The sequence below is a fragment of the Nothoprocta perdicaria genome, unplaced genomic scaffold, assembly GCF_003342845.1.
Source record: "Nothoprocta perdicaria isolate Ctin4 unplaced genomic scaffold, notPer1 scaffold_27, whole genome shotgun sequence".
Taxonomy (NCBI): Eukaryota; Metazoa; Chordata; class Aves; order Tinamiformes; family Tinamidae; genus Nothoprocta; species Nothoprocta perdicaria.
In genome coordinates, this window is record NW_020455499.1 from 4,883,546 (window position 1) to 4,890,868 (window position 7,323).

Consider the following 7,323-nt stretch of genomic DNA (forward strand, 5'->3'; position numbering starts at 1 on the left):
GCAGCTAGCAGTTCCCCTCAGTTTACATCAAATGTGGTTCACTGGAGAGTTGTCTCTCTCCATTCTTGTAACGGACATTGAATTTTCTAAAAGGAGCCTGACCTGATTCTTTTAGCATTTTTGATGGTTATTTCTAAGGCAGTTGAAAGTGTGTAAATAAATTTATCCCCTCTGATCTTGAAAATCAAAACAAGCAGTGCTTATCAACAGAGAACTGCACCCCAAASTTTCAGTAATCTAAGAACAACGTGCTTCAGTCAAATCTATTGTAACTGTAAGGTTGGAAGATTTTTACACTCTTTGCAAAGCGCTGACACAGATTTGACCATCTAAAGCAGTAAAAGAAAAGTCCAGCTTTTTCTGGCTTAGGATGATACTGAGCAATGGCAATAAAATAAACATCAACCTTCAGTTGCCTGTGTGCAAGGCCTTCTCTTGTTCTTTAGTTCTGTGCKGTACTGCCTTTTGACGTAGTTCTTCAAGATATTAGTGAAAATCTCTCTCAAGACAAGCTTCCAGATTCTTGAGATGGTACCAAAGAAAATGCACCAGCTTCTGCTGAAGCTCCAGCAGAAGGAAGTGGAAGGGACCTTGTCTTAATGCCTCTCTGCTGGGAAGACTGAATTCGGTGAACCTAATCAGTAAACTCATGAGAAATTTTCTTTCTTGTTTTCAATTTTTTGAATTATTTTCTTTGATWAGGGGAGAAGCCATGATTTTTTTTGTTTTTATGTTCTGTATGATAACCAATATGCAGTAATTTCCTTTGTGTCAGCCTGATGTTTGTAAAAATAGTAACAGCAGCTCTAATATCCATCACCTTGACCTTGACAGAATAAGAAAGAAATTAAAACAAGGTTTAGATGTGTAGAAAATTAGATTTATAAATCTAATTTTCTTTTTAAATTTATAACTTGGTTGAGTGTGCCTGCAATAAGTCACTATTCACATTATGCCTTAAAAAGGCATGTGTTTGTGTATGTATTTACTTAGGGAAACATTTCTTAGCTTCAAACTTGGAGAATGAAGACTCATTTCAAGTAATAGGATGAGGCAGATTATGGAGATTTTCCTGCTACTTCARTCATTGACTGCAGTGTAAAAGTCTTTAGGTGTGTGTTTCAGTAGATTGAAGCTTTTCTTATCCCAAGCCAATTGTTGTAATAATACAACCCTCCCTGAGCTCTGGGGCTTCCATGGAAATTGGCTATTTGGGATGGAGTAGACCCTGGGGAGTTCCTGGGAAGGCTCAGCAGCCTTTCTCAAGGTGAGGGAATCAAATATCTGGTTGTCCTTCTGAATATTCATGCAAATAAATCAACTCATTGCCTTCTTAATGCCTAGAATAGATTGGTGTGTATTTTAGCTTGCTATGTTGCAGTGGTGCTGTGTAGTAATGTTCTTAGTCCATGAGCAGCCCTCCTAAAGCCTAAGGGGACCTCTGCACATACTTGAACTTTTCTTTTAAATATCATTGCTAAAGGATTTAGCTGAGTATGAAAACTGGATTTGTCTGTCCTATTGGCAGGTTTCTAAAGGACCAGCCAAGTGGGATGGAGAAAGGGGTTGAGTGAAACATGTTATATATTGGTGGAACATCATGTGCGCATCTAGTGAAGTGTTTTGAATAAGTTTGCCATTGAAATTATTGAGCTTMATTCAGAAACAAGTAACAGCTTCACTAGTCACTATGATACAAAATAAAGCAGCAATTATTTCTGTTGCACTGTTACTTCTGACAGTGTTAAAAGATGAAACGAGCAGCATCTTATGATGTTTAACCTGTTTGCAAAACCTGGAATATATAAATAACCATTCTTATTTCCACACCAGGTACTTGAAAAGCTTTTAGCAGTCTTTCTGGGGCTTGGCAGCTTATCTATACTATATAATGACAGTGTCTGATATATGAATCAGACAAGATACTGCATAAGGATCATAAAAGGAACTCCTTCTCCTTATCCACTCAAGTGCTCTCCAAGTTTCAATGAATGCATCTAGTCATCAAGAATATGCAAAATCTCACGAGTCCACTGGCAACTGTGATGGTTGCCAGCRTGGTGTTCAAGTTAGAGCAATGCTTTTCTGTATTTCTGTACATACAGATCCATGAAAGAAAGCATTTKTATCTTAATCTGACCTGGGAAATGGTAACATGCTTGGTAAGACCTAGTGTCTTATGAGATATCTTCATAAGAGCTACTCTTTGTAGCTGGTATGGTAAAGCACCTGAAATAAGGGCCCTGTTGTGCTAGGCTGTTTATGAACAAAATTATGGACATTTCTTCCCATAAGCAGATTTGGATGTTGTATTCTCTAAAGGATAGCTCCTCCTTCAATCAGAATCTAAGGGCAAGATGCAAGAAGGATGCAGAGCAGCTCTGCTTTGGGATTCTGGCTCACTGTGCTTATCCAGAGCTCAGCGTGAATTTGGACAGGTACCAGGGTTTTGAGGCAAACCTTATTCTTATTGAAAATGGGGAACAAAATTACCAAGTATTTGAATTTGTCAAGCAGATTCAAGAAAGAGTAGCATGGAAAGCTGAATGCAGAATACAGATCAGGTTCCAAAACCCTAATCACGGCCCCTCTSGTGAGCAGGTGCACAGGGGAAAAAGAAAAAGGGGAGAAAATCAATTATAATGTTTTTCATTTTAGTGGAAAAACATCAGAAAATACACTTCCCCCCCAAAGGGGAGAAAAAAATATTTACTGCATTCATTTTAATGTGTCATTTTTATTTTCTTTGTCACATTTGACTAAAATTAAGAGATGTCTTAAAATGAAAGTAAGTGGTACCATAAAATGTGTTAACCTATTGAAGGATTTCAGTGTGATTCTTTGCATTTTAGGAAAAAAATGCAGGTTTTTGATGAATCTACTAAGGTAGGGGAATTCAGGAAACTGTATAGGAAAATTAAACAGTATTTGTAGACATTTATTACTATATGTATGAATCATTCTCCCTAATGAATTTCAAAGCAGTAACTGTCTCCAAGAAAGCTGGATGGAAGTATTTAGCCAGCTGGCAAGGTAGATAATGCAATCTCTGCAGCACAGAAGGGTCAGATTTTGATCTCTCTGGTCATGGTACAACTGCCCAGCATCTCTGCTGATAGGAGATGGGAGTGATACCATGATAACAGGCATCATTCCTATCTGTATAACCTGGCTTAACACATTAAATTTTGTACAGCAAAATCAACCTGTATTTGGAAGCAATTAAGTGTATTAGTGCTTCAGGGAATTGAAAAGCATCACAGTTGAGCTGAGCTTCTCTTGAATGTTGGAAGTGGTGCTAAGAAAACCACCATGCCTTCTCAGGAGGAGCGTCTTGATCACACTTGCCTCCTAAAACCAATTTTTTAAATTCAGAATGTGTAAAGCATAGTGCACTTGTACATAAAGCAYCTCTGTTTCCCTCTGCCTGTATCTTTCAGACAGTGAATCCATATTAGCAGTGGTCCAAACTTAATGGCTTCAAGAAAAATGCACCTTTTCTCCATTTACGAGTGTAACTCAGGAGCATGTTTTGATGTCTATTGGTGACACAACACTTTTAAAAGGTCTTGCAGAGGTATCTTTCCATTGATGTTTGCCTGGAGTGCTCAATTCTGCATCCTGGCCAGCAGATCTAATTATTTGCTGGATAAGATTTCTCTCTTTAGAGTTGAAATATATTGAGTAGGAGAATGCTTAGCTGAACCATTCCCCTCTGAAATGGACAGTGCTGTCAGTTGAGGTGAAGATTTCAAGTCTGCTGGTCAGCAAGATTTTTTTTCTTGTATTTTCTGCAGCTGGTGAGTCACCCATAGCTCACAAGGTGGTAGGTTGCACACGGGGCTGTGCAGGCTTTTTGGAAGACTCATTATTGCTTAGAGTAAATTCTCCTATTCCCATATTGGCTCCTGAGGGCTCAGGAGATGGAAAGCAGTGCAGGGGTGGTACAAATCCTTTGTATGGGAGAGGGGAAAAAGGTACAGCTAGCTGTGTGGGCGCTACTGCTGCTCTGTATTATTTCACCCAGATGTCTCTTTGTATCTTGAAATGTGGATTCATCTTTCTCTTATGAGCTTTCTTAGAAATTRCTCTTCAAAAAGGTGTCAAGCCATGTAATAGATTTGTGTGGCTATGACAAATTACAGGAAGGAACAAAAATATTTTTTTCTTACAAGAAATAGGGCAATTTAAGACACTTTTCACCAAGAGTGGTTCTAATTTAATAGCATCTCAGTAGTCAGATCTTTTAAAAGTGTATCATATGACACAGCATGCAGCCATTTGCAATGGCCTTTCTGTCATTAAAGAAATTGAATGTACTTAATCTTCCTGATGAATGTTCCTAAAATCGTCCTCCACTGTTCCTAAAGACTGCAACAATTTTCAAAGCAGTTACCTTGACTTTTATTGCAAAAAGCACAAATGTTCTTAACTTTCTTCAGTGTGCCCAAGTATTTCAAAAGCTTACAGCATTCTTAAACAACTTGTGTTCACTTAGAGATGGCTGTAGAAGTTGTGATCCGGACAACTGTTCAAATTTTTCAGGATACACTGTAAAAAGCAGCAAATCAATGTACCTGGTGAACAAGAAGACATGTGAGGAGCATGTTTGGCTGGAGCTCTCATACTGCACCTGTGGGACYCACCTGTGGTGGAAATGGAGACCAGACCAACATCCCTGTGCAGCCTTTCTTCCACCTGGCAGCCCACTGGATTGGGGACAGGGATGTTATCTGACTGGTCAGCAATGGCAGGAGAAAGGTGACCATGTATTTCTGATGGAACTACTGTGATGGTTAAGTGAACTGGGTAAGCCCTTTGGCTGAGATGGTGCAAAACGTAAAAACCAATGAACTGTTTTTCAGAAAGGAAGTTTCTGGTCTTGAGCAGCTTATGGAAAGCAGGTGATACCATGGTGTGGTCTAGAAATGAATGTATTCACAGGGTAGTTCTTGTCAACTGGAGTTTAATTTGAGAGAAACCTCCCATCAAAGTGAGTAATTGCTCAAATAGTGATACGAATCACCCCATTAGCCCCTGGAAGTATCTCCTAAAAAGCCAGTGGAGCCTCCATGGCTATAAGAACTTCTCATGAATGATACAACTAACACATCCTAAGCTTAAAAATAATATGAAATGGTACCCTGCAGTCCTTTATTCTTGTGACAACTGCAAGTCTTTGATATTGTTTTCTGGCTTGGGAAAGCTGAGAATAAAGGATTGGAGTGTTCTGCTCTCAGTGTACTGTTTATAAGCCCAGATATGTCAGTGTCAAAGCATTTTGAAGGGTTTTTAACCTGCTTAGTTTTCTGTGTGTTCCTGAAAAACAAAGCTAAAAGTAAAAGATCACTGAGGCAAGTTTTGATATATATATTCTCACCATTTTTTTATGTCTTGAATACTGATTTGTTAGTACAGACTTACTTATAATCCTGTACTTGTCACCAAGATGTTTTGTTCATCAGGTTGTAGAGGAAATGAGTCTTGTTTTTTATAAAAAAAAGTAAATTGGCAGATGTTTGCATTGTGAATTCTGAGACATTTCTTCTTAAACTTTTTTTATAACACTAGTTAAGAACTCTTGATCTTGCATCACTGGCCTTCTGAAATCTTGTTGAACCTACCCAGTTATTGTTTCTTTCACCCATTTAAAAAGGTAGTCAATGTTCCCTCTGACTTAAATAGACTTGCAGATGGACAGCAGTTTTAAATAGCAAACCAGTAAGTTTTTCAGCAATTTATTTTCCCCTTTGATTTTTCCTAGTCTTTTGTGAAACATTATTTTGGCTTCAGATATTCGCTGTTGGCTTGGATTCCCTTTCCTTCCCAGGGGAAAGCATTAAATTTCTAGCCAACTTCAATATCTCCTTTGAAAGGTATATTTTAATGCTCTAGAATAAATTAACTTAATCATCAGAATATGGAAGAGTTCTATCAGCTCCACTTGGATCCATTATTCCACATTTATAACTTGTGTCTTCATCYTTGTTTCTCTCTTTAGAGCACAGATTTTTATTATATTTTCTTTAGCCTTTTTTTGTTACTGCATGCAAATATGTCTAGAAGATATTGGGATTAATTTTGTATGCTGATTAATGCTGTAGTTAGTGGGTGGCAACACTTGTAGCTGCAATGAGAATTGTTCCAGAACACTGGTGGCACAACAAAATGCTAAAGATTTTTATGTCTAAACTGAAGATATATCTGAAATGATAAAGCAGCAGTATTTATCATGCAATATATACCCCATTTTGGGAACATMTGGCAAGGAAAAGAAGAAAAGGTTGGCTATGGTAAAATAGTGTGATGCTATAGACAGTATTTTGGAGAGGCAAGTGAGGGTTTTTATGCCTTTTGCTTTTATGATGCTCAGGCTTTCATGTATCAGGARGAGCTTTTGATCTTGTTTCTCCTCTTGACATACAAAAGTGATTAACTAAACGTGCTTGAGTACCTTAAAAGTAAGTTCAGACTGTAAAATTAAAAAAGGTAAGTATTTAACATCAGAGTTGCGGGTTTTGACATACATCAAGATAGAGATAGAAACCTCTAGTGTGTTCCTGAGATCTCTGTGCCCTTACATAATTATCTACATCTCTGATCCCTGAGCTGTAACCTTTTACAAAAACCTGAAGTTCCTGGTGTCCTGCCTGTATAGCTCAAGGTCAGCAGCTCTCTGAACACAGGGGACGTGAAGACAGGTTTAAGTTCCCTAAGATTTTGTTTCTCGATAGAAACCTTCCTGGTTTAACCTCAATAGGACCAGCCTGGCAGTTTTCTTCTAAACAAACACTGAGTGCCCCAAATTCTCTCTTGCTCTATTTTCCTACTTGGTTTTGTTGTTTTCCATAAGAGTAATGCGATTTGTTCAGCATCTGGGAAAAACACTGCTTTTTATTTGGTTCTGGAAATGCCTCAGTTGTACAGCAAGCTCTGAGCTTTCAAGAATCTTTTCTTGAAATTTTCTTGAATTTTTTTTATATACACCTGCCTCCAGACCACAAAGTCTGTCCATAAAGAACAATCTGTTTTCTATCAGTTAATATTGGGCTAATATCAGCAGAAGCAACTCAGATGTGTCCACAATCACCATTACCAATGCACTCAGTCACTTAGCTGTTTTTTGAATGTTATTCTGACTTAATACTTTTCTTTTTATGGAGTTTCTTAAATTCTTCCTTCTTATCCCCAAATTATTGGTTATTCACAAGTGTATTATTGATTTTTTTGAAATGCTTGGGGTGCAGCCTTAATGAAAGGTGTTTTAAAAAGCTTTGTGGGATTGCAAATGTAACAATCTCCCTGAAGTGATATTAAATTCAT

At 37.9% G+C, this 7,323-nt stretch overlaps 1 long non-coding RNA gene across 2 annotated transcripts in view; it reads left to right on the forward strand.

The window, feature by feature from the left end:
- Window positions 1-6,769, forward strand: part of LOC112948634 — a 33,384-nt gene extending 26,615 nt beyond the window's left edge. Inside the window, exon 5 of one of the 2 annotated variants that reach the window (XR_003249671.1) lies at window positions 4,499-6,769. This is a non-coding gene — a long non-coding RNA (uncharacterized LOC112948634). The remainder of the gene's footprint in view (window positions 1-4,498) is intronic. The other variant, XR_003249672.1, reaches the window with a different exon arrangement.
- Window positions 6,770-7,323: the final 554 nt, after the last annotated feature.